Source organism: Leptosomus discolor, chromosome 3 (genome assembly GCF_034619465.1).
Source record: "Leptosomus discolor isolate bLepDis1 chromosome 3, bLepDis1.hap2, whole genome shotgun sequence".
NCBI lineage: Eukaryota > Metazoa > Chordata > Aves > Leptosomiformes > Leptosomidae > Leptosomus > Leptosomus discolor.
In genome coordinates this window covers 28,016,809-28,030,467 of record NC_141393.1, presented here as the reverse complement: position 1 = coordinate 28,030,467, position 13,659 = coordinate 28,016,809, and the positions used below count along the sequence as shown (strand labels likewise).

General features: G+C 37.4%; 1 protein-coding gene across 1 annotated transcript in view; it reads left to right on the top strand.

Moving 5' to 3' along the window:
• MIPOL1 (mirror-image polydactyly 1) overlaps window positions 1-13,659 on the top strand; it is a 152,740-nt gene that overhangs the window by 61,163 nt on the left and 77,918 nt on the right. The gene's annotated exons all lie outside the window — the stretch shown is intronic.

Genomic DNA, 13,659 nt, shown 5'->3' with positions numbered 1-13,659 from the left:
CTGTCCTTGCAATACTACATTTTATAACGTGAAGAAAACTGCAACTATTTTCCTCATGGTACCTTTGCAAAACTAATATTTTAAAGCATGGCTGTTTGATCTGCTCCCAGCAGTGTGTGCTATATTAATAACATTGTTGACCTATACTACTAGTGACCACACAGTTGATACTACTATTTGCAAAAGGGTAGCTAGTTGGAATTGGGAGGAGGAATAATAAGTCTTGTCAATAAGAATAAAAATGAGCAGAGGTAGAAGAGGGTCAGAGAAAGGACAGTGTAAAGTGACAGGTTATTGCTGCTTTGAGAAAGGGAAATTGTAACGTCGGTGGAATTGATAGCTACATAACCAGCAATCTCACCACCAGCTAGAATAAGAGACTCTGCCAGGTAAAACGTGCAAGCACTATGTGCACCCATTCAACCATTATATTCTTAAAAATCTCTTTTATGGGTAGTAGAGAGACAATATAAATATAGAAGTCACTCAGTTGATACTGTGTTGTCTTTTTAAAACTGTTTTTGATTTAGGCAGTAAGATCCAAACATATCTCATTTATAGGCAGATTTTTCTCTCCTTTTTCATTTTTTTATATTTGGGAAACATCATTATTCATGCAACAACTTAACCAATGCAAAGTGTAGGAATTAAGGTAAATCTTTGTGTAGTTTGACATAATGAATAAGCAGAGAGAGGCTGCGTGCCACACAAATGCTATGTATTCCATGGGTTTATAATTGCCATTAGAATCTATGGTGAATATTACAAAGTCAGGTGTACAATATAGAAAGCAATCCATCCTCATGAATGACTAGAAATAGAGATTGTAAACACTCAGGGCTGTTTCTGACCACAGTAATAGTGGTCTATAGACTAAAATTTAGTGCTTGCCGAGCATGCTACTTATTGAACATAGTACTGTTTTTCATTATTTGCATGCTGACTTGGTTTTTATGTGTTTCAGTATTTTATATTGAAAATACTATGCACAGTCTTTCTGTTAGAAAACAGAAATGTTTTATTGAAACTACACTTTTTACATTTAATATTGCCTGACATAATGCTTACAGAATAATTATCTTTTCAGAGCAAGAAGTGACTTAATAGTTCAGAGTGTTACTAGGATTTCATTCTAAGCCTAATATTGCTCTCTCAGCAGCTAATCTTTAAAGAATTTAATTTCTGGCTGTCATAGGCATTTTTTGATTTTTCAAAGTTAGAGGTTAATTGGTCGTAGTCTTTTAGAGATGAGAATCTGGGGAGGAAAAGAGGAAAGCTTTTCAATTTTTGGTCAAGTTGAACTTTTTTTAATATTGTACCTCTGTAGAGTTTGTCTAGGTTCATATTACTGTTGCCTACAGCAAGGACAGGTGCATTGGAGTACTTTTTAAAAGGCTGATGGGTCAAGTTGAATTCTTGACCTTGAAAAATTTAAAATGCCCTTACGAAACATTTGCAATAGTTAGCTTTGATATGTAGCATGGGAACACTGATCCTAACCTAAGCACTCATGTAAATGAAAAGCTTATCACTCCTTTTTAGTGTAGCTATAGCCTAGAAAATATGATCTGGCTGGTAGGCATGAAAGTCGTGGCAGTGACTGCTTTAGAAATGGGTTTGACCACTGCTCTGGGCCTGCCTGTGGCTGGCCAGGGTGCTCCGGCTGCTCTCAGCGGCAGAGCTCCCTGCCAGAGAAATATCCAGCCGGAGCCCTTTGACAGGTAACATGCTGTGAGGTCTTGGCACACAACCCCCTTGTGAAACCCTCTTGTTCTTAGCTTCTGCCTCCTGCCTCTTGTATGCGCTCAGTAGCTGTCGTAAGCGCTACACAGGGAGTGCATGTACAGACCCAAGAATCCGCTCATGTCTCCTCTCTGCTGCAGGTCACTCTCTGGTCATCTGACATTTTTCAGAGAAATAGGACAGGCCATTTGTCCCTGTGGCACAGGGTTAAATAGCAACACAACTATTTTTTTCAGCATGGTACATTTACTTTAACCACCTCCATGTGCAAACTGGGAATTGCTCTATGTACTAGGACAGGCCATTTGTTCCACTGATACTATGATCTAATAGGTAAGATAAGCTGCAAGTTTTCAGCTTTAGTTTCAGTTATATTACCTCACAGAGCTACTGCCACCCTTCTTTGAGGCAGTAGCAGCCTGTAGACCCCTGAGTGAGGCAAAGTGGCTGAGAGACAGATTGTAACTGTGGGAGAAGTGTGGTGGCAGTAAATTGGCCAGATCCAGGATCTAGAAATCACAAAGATTAAGCATGCTTGCATACTTCTGTTTTTACACTTTTAGATCCCATGTCACACTGTGCTATTTCATCTTACTGTGTAATATAACGTTTGCACGTCTTCGGTAACATAGCTCTTCTTAAGTAATCTTTGTCATACAAATTACTAGAACGTGATTTGAAATTTCCATATTTAATGTATTTATTGTATAGAACATTCCTTATAATGGTGTGGGCCATTCAGTCCCACAATGCCAAAATGCTACTCCTAATTTCTATGATATTCTTATTGGTCACAGGGGATTGTATTAATTGAACAAAAAGGCTGATTTCAAATCTTCCCTCCAGGCAATGTCCACAACTGCACAGAGGTCATTCAGAGAACCATGTGGGACCCTATTTCCATAGTTAAAGTAAAATAATCCTCCTCTTTGTGAAACCATTTTAAAAAATCTCTTATAATATATCAGATTGAATTATAGCTAAATCTTTTAGGGATAATTGCTTCCTAAGGGCCTATACATTTGCGCTCTTAGTACATTTTCATAAAATAAGATCTGCAGAGTGCTTTGCAGTTCTAATGTGTCAGGGTCTATACATAAGATTGTTCATTTGTGCTTGGCCTTCGTAATTAACATTTGGTCTCTACTGATTCTGATAAATGTATTCCCACAATAGACTGAAATAGCTGATTCAATTAAACATAGAAAAGTTGAAGGGTTGCTATTTTTTCATTAGTATTCAGATATTGTTGTGTATCATTTTATTGTAGTTAGCTTTGTAGTGTGTAATTTTGAAATGCAGAGTTTTAAGTAATACCTTTTCCTAAAGATAAATAAATATTTTGCCAGTGTGAATGTCCTCTTTACTCAGTTGAAGAGGAACAGGAAGTAAGTCTTGTGAAACAAGTAACTTAATATGAAAATTCATGGAAAACATTTAACTGGATTTAAATGAAACATAGGGAGAGGTTACTTTTTTTCTACAGGCCTGATTTATTTTGTAATTTTTAATTAGATGGTGCATTCTTCTTAAAGCAGCTATTAATCTGCTTTAAAGACCAGAGAGACATAGTAATTTTACTTCCAAGCCAAACTCTCAAAATGGAGAGGAGAGCTGTTTCATGATGATACACGTCAGGTGCCCTTTAGTGACTAAATGAGTTTACTTCCTCCAAGTATGATGTCATTAGAACCTGTAAAGGTTATTAATATTCTTCAGAGTTGTTAAGATGCTAATATTTAGTTATGATTGGCTTGGTTTTTAATATTTTTCTGACTAATCAATCTTTTTAGTTGTGGTTTTCTGTAGAATTCATCCTATGTGCTTCCATGGGTTTATTAAGAATATCATAAATTTAGAGTCAGAGGCAAGAAAGTGACCTGAAGGAGCTATCAGAAATTCAGCTATGGTAGTGACATAAAGCAATTGTAGCTGATGTCATCTGATTTCTACTGACACATAAGAATTGTGTAAGGGGCAGGAAATCCACCATGCATAGACGGTTAGCAGTTCCAGTGATGATGCCTGTGAAAAAGCCCCTCTAGAAGACTTTATTTAAGTTCTCCCTTATGTCTGTCATAAATTGTATTAAGCTCTTGTCCTGGTTTGGCCAGGATTAGAATCATAGTCCAGCCATGCTAGGCAGGTTCAGGCCAGGCAGGGCAGCCGACTTGAATTAGCTACAGGTGTAGCCCATACCGTAATGTCATGGTCATTCTAAAGGGGGAAGGTTTACTGAGGAAAGAGAGCTCCTGCGAGGTTATTTCTGATGGGGTTCCTCCCACTCCTCTTCTGCTTCGACTGAGGACTACTGTGATAGTCATTCAGCTCAGTATTTGTTTGTCCAGGTGGTTTCATTAAATTTGTTGTACTTCCACCTATGGGTCTTCTCTCCTTTTTTCCCCGATTCCTTTCCCTGACTGGTGAGGGTTTATTGGGTGATAGAGTGACTGTTACACTTAGCCCCAGGTACAGGCTAAATGTAGACAGCTCTGTTTCAGTTCACAGAATTTCCTGGATTCTTAGAGTAGCAACCATTTTTCTATACCTGCTTGACAATGCCAAGCGCAAAAATAAATCCAACTGACTAGTCAGTGTATCATTTGTGAAGAGCATGATCCCAGGAGAATCTGGTGTCATAAAAGCTTAAAAGAAATTAAGAAAAGCTTTAACATGTATTTTAAAATGTTTGTTACTGTTGAAAAGCATGGAGTATTCATGCTATTTGGACACATAATACTGACTATGGAATAAGGTGCTTCTTTCAGAAGGTAGTAGCTGTGGCCCTTATCTGCAAAAACTAAACAATTCTAACAATGTTTTTATGTTTAGAGCTTCAGAGCTGACTTTCAGAGCTTCATTTTAATGAGTTTGGAGCTGGTTTATGGTTATAAAGCCTCTAATTTGTTTCTGACAGAGATACATGCTTTTGGAATCTCTCTAATCCAGGGAAACTTGCCTGAACCAGTGGTGGGAAACAGATTCCAATCTCATCTCTTCTATTCAAATTCCAGTTCAGCATACAATTTTTACGTTTTCTTATAGTTACTAATTGCATTCTAGAAAACTCTTAGAGAAAAGCCTTTCAATACTTTCATAATCATTTTACATGAGGCAGCAGAGATCAGGTTGATTTATTAGAAAACTAGAACATAAGTTTTGAACATGGCAAGGCCAAGCCACATCCAGAACACCACTCTGCCAAATTCAGCCGCTTCAACTGTTGCACTGTTGTTAACTGCAGTGCTCTATGAGTGATAGAAACCACCTGCTGATTATCAATATTTTATAGCTAACAGATGAATAGCTATGTTATCCACTGGTGGAGTGGATGTTACACCTTTTTCCAGTTTCTAGGTACAAAGCGACTAGACATTACTCTGCAAAGAGTTTAAAACTTGCTATTGACCTACTTGTTGGTATGGTGTTATTGTTCGGTAGAAGATGCTTTAGAATACTCTGCTTTCTTCAGAGTGGTTGGGTTTTTTCAGTGAAGAAACTCAGCACAGTTCACCTGTTTCTCTCACATTTTGCTGTGAATTCCTCTGGCCAGTATGCACTGTTCCCTCTGTGTCTAACAGGATATCAACCTGCAAAAGCTCAGCTTGAGAGCTCGCTCTGTGGAGTTAACCCTAAAGCAATCATGTTTTTCATTTTGGATGTCATGTGCTGCTACCTATAAAAGGGACTGCTATCCCATTTGCAAATGAATTTATAGCTATGTTTGAAGACTGGGATGCCAGCTTCATATTGGAAGTAGAAAGGGAGAGGTAGATTGCACATCTGCTGCTCAGTGTGAGGAGATAAACTGTGCCCTTGCATTTACTTATGATCTGTATCTATTTTTCTGAAACTACAGGAATGTTTCAGGAGCAATGGGTATAGTTAACAGGCTTCTTGGACGTTATCTCCAGCAAATAATATGTTGGTACAACTAATCCTGAAAGGTTCTTCACGCTATTCTTCCAATAACTTACACGAGGATAAGATGGTAGAGGATTTACCAAAGTAAGCTGCAATCTCTAACTTTGTGCAAGAGCCGTTTCAGTAGTTCGATTTCTTCTCCTAAGAAGGGTGCCACTTCTCTGCTCCTGCTTTCAGAATAGTTGTCCAGTTCAGGTTGTAGAAAGCCACGATGAGTTCATTTCACTCTCCAGTAGATACTCTAAAGCAGTATGAGCCCTCATTTAAATGCCTGGGCAACATGAGAGACAAATTTGCTACCCTGTCAGTAAAACTTGTTGTAAAGCACATGAGCTCACTATTTGTTTTTAGACTGGAAGTTTGCTGGAGTTTGAATGCTTGAATTGCTTTTAAGTACATAATGGAGGTAGAAATAGAAGACAGTAAAACTTGGAACGTGCTGCTGACAATCTGGATGCGCAAACATTTTTCTTCAGTTGCTGCTTCCTAGATGCTTTATCAGGCAGAGTAGATACATTGCATTGAACAGAGCCTTTGCTTGTGCTGCACCCAAAAACATTTAATCTCAAGGTCTTAAAGGATGTCATTAAGGTTAGACCCAAGTCTGTTCAGCTCTTATCCATGCTAGAAACATGATTAGTAACTTTATGGCTGGTGTTATTAAATAGTACTGTACACCTCAGAGGATATCAGTGTAAGCCAGTGCATTGTGTCATAAATGAATACTAAAATGAGGCCATGTACAACTCCTGCAGAAAAAATTCTGTCCATGTTCTGCTTCTACATGAATTTTCTGCATTCCTTTCTGCTTAAGTTGCAGTGTCTCCAAAAGCTATTGCTACAGACTTCTGACAACTTTCCCAGTTATCTGTAGGTATAGATAGGGAGGAAATAACTCATATAATCCTACAGTGACCAACGTTCTGCCTCAATCCCAGTGGAAACGATGTGGGCACTGGTTGAGTGGTCATTAAAGCACTCATTTGAAGTTTCCTTGAACCCAGTCATTCGTTTGAGCCAGATGTTATAACCTAGTCCTCTGGTCAGATCAGGGCCGGAGATCTTCAGCCAGAGATTTCTTCTTCATCTGCTATTGTATATTTAGGAGTGTAACAGTTTGCGTACATGTATCCTCTGTAGGTAGGAAGTGACTAATTTAGCGCATGAGTCAAAAAGTTAAGTTCAGAAATTTGATCTACTAGTACCACTTTCAGTGGCCAGTTTTGTTAATTGGTTTTTGTAGCCATCCAGGCTGATAGGGTTTAATTAGTTATGCAGATCTTGATAGAATAGTTTTCACGAGCGACAACTACATTTTTAGTGATGGTCTCCTCCCATCTGGTAATTAATGTTTTAGCACTGATAGACATATGTATTCGTTGACCAAAAATGTCTTAATTTGTATAGGGAGTTGAAAGTTAAAATAATTGCTTAAATGTTCCATGAGCAAATAATACAGTGTTTTCCCCTGATGGAAGACGTGGGAAATAAATTACAAGACAATTGCCCTTCACTGAGAGTAAAGGTGTGCAGAATCGCTTTAGAAACACAGGCTTCCAGAGTTAATCTGATTTATGTGAAACATCCACCTGGGAGTTGAAGAGAAATGATGTTTGGTAACATTAATACTTACATGATTTTCAGTGGTCAGCTTGTGATGTCATTAAGTGGCTGTGTGGATAGGCGACACGGCTGTCTGTACTGTTCTTTGTTCACTAAGACATCACGGTGGGCCAGAATTTTGAACTCATTCAAGCCTTGGGTTGTTTTCAAATTGAAGTTGTCTTGTCTTTGCTTCCTTGGTTGCACTGGCCGTGCCACCTTCCTGTGTCTGTAAGGCTGTGCTTTCACTGACAGCACTGTCGATCACAGCAGCCCTGTGTGTACAGTGTTCTCTGCACAGTAGCTACTCAGGATTTCTTGGACTCTGTTCAAATGCAAGAAGACCAAACAGTGGTGTTTCTTACTTACTGTGACCTCAAGTCTTTCGGAATTGTTTCAAAACAGAGTAATATATGGATGAGAGCGGACATGTGTTGGCAGAACAACTTTTGTCCTGAAAATAATCCTGAGAAGAGTTGTATCTGTTTAATTAATTATGCTTGTCTAGAGCACTGTATGTCTTAAGGAGTTTTAGCATTCTTCATATTGCCTGTGAACAGCTGCACAAGAATGGCACTGAATGTGTCTTGATAGATTGAACAAAAAGCATCTTGGTTTGTTCACCTTGCCGGAGGAGCGTAAGTCTTCCTTCTCTCCTGTTAACAGATGCCAAATGTCTCTTAACCAAAACAGATATATTTATTGAACTTTGCTTCAGTTCTAAGCATTAAGGAATTCATTACTCATTCACACTTGTGTTTGATGTCAGCTTTCATCTGCTCGACAAAAAATTCCTTGGAGGTCTGTTGCTTTTTATTTGCTTCAAATCTCTCTTGGCACCAGGTTACTCTTGCCAAGCTTAAACATCGACAAACTGTTGGTGTATACTGTAAGTGTCCTTTTGTAATTGGGGATGATGCAGTCGTTCAAACCTTTTGGCTGTCTTTTACTTTTCAGTTTCGATTTCATAGGTGGAAATTGTCTTCCCATGCTGCCAGTCACTGTTACTACTTCCGATTAACAGAAATATTATTTCTGATGAATGCAGCAGGTTCTTGGAATGCAATGTTTTGGTTTCAGGTTATTCTAAATCTGGATTATCATTCTCATAGTCATTTAGGCTGCTTCCATGTCCTCACTTTTGGTATGCAAAGAATCATCTCTTTCATGGTAGTACACTTCTGTGCCATGAACTTGCTGTTGACAAGGCCCTCTCATCCATGTTTTTCATTTATAATTGCAGCAGTGCATCTACACATATCTTATTAACTTAGCATTTTACAAATACTTTGCACTTTCACACACCTGTTTTTCCTTCTAACAGGATAGATTCTGCTTTGTATGGTGGACTAATTTGATAGCCATCTGGGTGACTTCCTGGAAGCTGCCTTGCTCAGTGATGCTGCCACTTGGCCTTCTAGTTTCAAGGACTCTTTGTTTCAGTTGTAAATGTTGTGCAGCATTTTTAGATTTTTGTCTAAACTCTGTTAAAGGACCTCAAAACTGAAATAATTTATCAGCCTGGGTCAGATCTCAGATACATGTGTTCTAGAAATACATATCCTGAAACAAACGACTGTTCTGAAGTTGTAGAAGATGGAATAAACTATGCAGGCATCCTGTGGCCAGGTAGAAAGCTGTCCGTTACCTGTTCTTTCACTCCTTATCTTCATAGAGGTGGCACCCATGCCCTAAATCAATTATTAAAAATTGATGTGTTTTAAAATACACTGAGATTCATCAGCATCTTGTAAATTAAAATCAGAGAATCTGATATGTAAGCAAAACATACTGTAGAAATCATGATCATGTTAGAGCACCTACTTATATGGAAAGGCGAGTTCTTATAAAAACAAAGACTTTGTTTAACTGTAATGATAATCTTTGTTGCCATCTCCGATGGTATAGTTTATCACCCTGGTCATAGGTTCATTTCTCCTTCCTCTGTCCAATAACATGTTAATAGTAGTACTACTATGAACCTTTAGAACATCTGAGGAGGTATCATATTGCTGCACTTCAAACAGCTATAAAAAAAAATATTTTACTTTCCCACTACTATGGAGCTTCATTTTGGGATTACATGGATCAGAAACAAAGGGTATATGTTAATCTAATTGTAAAAGAATTGTGAAGCCTAATGTATCAGACTGGCTGTAAGAAAACTAGGACTCCTTCCTTCACTTGCTATGTTCTGATACTATAAAACATAATTAAGAGATTAAGATTTCCAAACTTAATTAAGAGATTCTAAATCTGAAGTTATTTTGTACATAAAATAGTAACTGCTTTCTGCAATAAAGAAGCCCTTAGCATTAGTTTCTATTAATGATATGGTCCTTAATCTTCACTGGCATAGTTTTCAAAGTATCTATCGGCACTGTACCGTAATAAAACAAAGGAAATACCAAAAATATTTAGCCAAGTTGAGTTTTTCCTTTCTCAGAGGTACCAAGTATTAAATGATGCTGGAGACAAGGTATCAGATTTAATGAACGAAGAGAAGGAGTGACATTGTTATGCATTATTTTTTATTTCATAAATCTGGTTTCTTTCTCCTTATGAAATCTGTTATTCATACATTCAGAAAGAAGGTGTGGTAAATCAGTTTTCAATCATTCCTTCAGTGTCTTACTGTACAGCCTTCACTTTTCATGCTGCACAGGAAAATGATCCTCTTTTGTTTGAGCAGCAACTGTAAACAAAATCTTGAGCCTGAGTGCATGATGACATGTCGGTTATTTGTCCTACAATAAAATGTATAAAAGGTAGTAACCTAAGCTCTTGTGCAAAAGGCAAGCTACAGGGTCATTAAATAGCAAAGGTCTTGCGCTGACCCATCCATGACCTCCTTATCTGAAACGCCTCTCAGAATTGATGGAATCTACTTTAGATCTTGGGTTGAGGAAACCAGGGATAGGATAAAGGATCAATAAATATTTCAGAATTTTACGTATTTACTAAAAAGGAATCTTTGGTCTTTGTATGTTTAAGTTTATCCAAATTTCTGTTCAGAGTTGGAGAACCCTTTCCTTGTATTTTGCAATCAAGTGATCATATGACGTATGGTTCAGAGTAGAAGGGGGACAGATGGTAAAGGAAGACACTGAAATATTAGGTCCTAGTATGGTTGTAAGGCTGCAGACTAGCCTTAATTCAGAAGCTTCAAGGTGCTTAGTGTTTGCTCTCATTTATCTTTTTACTGTAATCTGAAAGTCTCTCCTATTCTGTTCCTGGATAAGAAACTTCAGGTTTTGCAATGAGGTGAAGTCAAAAGAGCCCATGTCCAGAAATTGCAGCTTGGTGCTTAGCTGTTATTTACTCAGAGGAGTCAGGACTCATTTTGCCTGTCCTTTTTGATTCCCATCTATTGATTTGGTCTGGTGCAGAGGTGCATTTTTGATGTTAGGGCACTTGTGCTCCTAGATCACGGAGAGGCTTTTGAAAATCCTTTTCTTTTCCCCATAAAGAAGAGCAAAATCCAGATTTGACTTCTCTGTGTGTGGCCACACAGAGGTGTAAAGGAAAAGTGAACTCTGCTGTTCACATATTCAGGTTGCTAAAGGGTAGAAATGTACTCCTCCTGTGCAGCAGGTGTGTATTTCTTCCCTTGCAGTATACAGGTCATTAGGAGAATGCTTGAAGAGCAGAAGGAACAAATGAACTTGGATTTATTTTGATGATCATCTTTCACTTCTACGAAAGTAGGCTTTATGAAGAAAAATTCCTTACCTGTCTTCCAGTGTCTCTCCACAGCTTGTCTCATGAGATTATGGACTGGTACTGGGACTTTGGCTTTTCTCTAGGAGTAAGCTTTAGAATAATAAGCTATATGTTGGGGGTAAAGTAGTAAATTTGATAATTCAGTAGTTCTGAGTTTCAATACCTTAACCTTAAAATCCTGTACAGGCACACTGGTGCACCACCTATTCAGAAAGTACATTAATATTATCTTTACTGATTAGCACAAGTATAGATAGAATTTTAGCGTATGAAATACGTAGCCTTGTTTCTTATTCTTTGAAGACTTAAAAGGTATAAAGTTAGCTTCACATCAGCAGAAGTATATCAATGCATTAGAATTTCAACTCAACATATATTAGGTTTATCTTCATATTTAAAACACTGCATGCATAGCTCTGTCATGTAGCTGAATCAAAATCGCTTGTTACACTTGCCCAAGAAATGAATTATTCACTCAAAATACTCAAGGTCTGATTTTTTTCCTGTAAAATAGGTTTGCAATTAAATCTTCAATTTCTTATGCCTCTAAAATTCAGTCAGCTGTGTTGTTACTTCCAAAATTCAGCCTTCCTTATTGGTAAGGTAAATATATCTTACAAAGAAAAAGCAATAAAAAGGTGAAATTAGAAAACTGCTCTCTTTAAACTTTGGGTAGGAAGTTGAAGTAACGAATGCTATTGTGTAATAGTAAATAAGTGTATATCGTTTTGCCTGAACATGGTATTAATGTGTATTGGTGATTGTATTAAGCTGCTAAGCAGCCGAATTTGCAATTTAAAATTAAACTCAAACACCCAAATGTCATTTTGTAGTTAGATTCAATATATTAAGAAACCTTCTGGGACTTCATTTGCTGAACTGCGTTGGTTGATAATGGATTTTCCATCTCCAGAACTGAAGAACAGATGTCATCTTCTACAGTTTTACTAGACATATTCAAGTTCTATACAGTTTCATAAATTTGCCATTTCTTTGTCGATCACAGTCAAGATGATTATTTCAGTGCTCATTTGTTTATTAAAGAAATACCTGCTATGCTGGAGTGGTTATTAAGGTGGTGATGGTGTGACTTGCAAATAGAGTTCTTTCTTTACAAATATCTTGGCCACACATTTTGAAAAACTGAGAGAACTTATTTTTTTAAAAATCAATACCATTTAAGCTATTTTTTACATTAGAAGCATCATATTGACCAGGCTTTCAAACACTGAAGCTAATCTTGTAAATTAGACCTGATTCTGTGCACGTATGTAGCAGTGACTGCTGGAGAGCAGTCCTGCTGGCGTTAATAGTTACTGTTACAGGATCTAAATTTTGAGAAGAAATGAGCCCTTTCTTGCTTTGATCTCAAACGTTGTGAGTTCCACATGCACTTACATTTTAATGGGACTAGGTCCCAAATCTGTGGAGCCTTAGGCTTTTATACACACAATTAGGCTATTATGACTGAGATCAGAAGAAATTCTGTTCAAATTTTTTTCATGAACTAGGTATTTTACATGATACAAAGATATCTGGTAAGAGTACATTGATGATTTGGCAGTTCTTTCAGAAGAGCTCATGCCTAAGACATTTTAACAGGAAAAAATCTTTAATGTCCATGTTAAAAGAATCCATTGTCCTTTCTCAGTGAAAAACATTGTATCCCTTCAAAACCTTTCCACCTAAAATCTCACTAAAAGCACCTCTACTTTAACCATGCTTCTCACAGAGCTCTTTGGAAAAAAAAAGTGAATTATAAAATACCTTATTGCCCTGGTACTTTAATTCTTCGTCCCATCTTCTGAAAGGATGAAACTATTTAGTACAGGTTTCTAGTTAAAAAATGGAACTGTGTTTGCTCCACTGTTAAACAACTGAGTAAATGGTTTGAATACCCTACTTGGTGTCAACTAGCTGCATTTTGAAGAGACAGAGATTTCAAACTTTTTCCTTGCGTATAAAGGAGAGACCCAGTATACCAAACATCATTTTTTGGTACGGTGTTAGACTTTTAAGCATTTAAGAATATCACATAAAATGAATTGGTTTTAATGGGTTATCGGCTCCTATTACTTACAGCTCAGCTGTAATTGTCTTAGATGTTAGAGGAGAGAGTGGCTGAGTGACTAGGAGGAGAGTGACTGAAACCTTGGAAATGCTGCTGATAGCTGCTTCCGTTTGGAATCGCTATACAAGAGTAACGACAAAAACACTCGTTTTCCATACTAGATAAAATAAAATCTGTTTATCTAGCCTATTAAATCCGGGTGCCAACTTTCAAGCAGATGCAGTTTTAAGCTCTGTAGATGCTAAATCCTGAAACATTTGGTCTATAAACAAAAAGCTCACATCAAATACAGCGTTGCTGCTAGACATAGTAATGGTGTATATACCCTGCATTCACACAAAATAGGGAGATGATTGCTTTTTTGTATGTTGCTTAGAGGTTTTTTTTCTTATATTAGAGTATTAAAACAGATATTAAATTTTATCATTAATGCGGTGCGTGGTCTCTCTTGAAATCCCCTTAATTACAGATTGACTCCAAGGATTACACAGCATGGATTTTAATTTTAACTGAAACAAAAAGAAAAGCTGCTTAAAAATTCTTCTTGCTGAGTGACTTGTTGGACCACAAAACAATTTTTAACATCTTTTGACAAG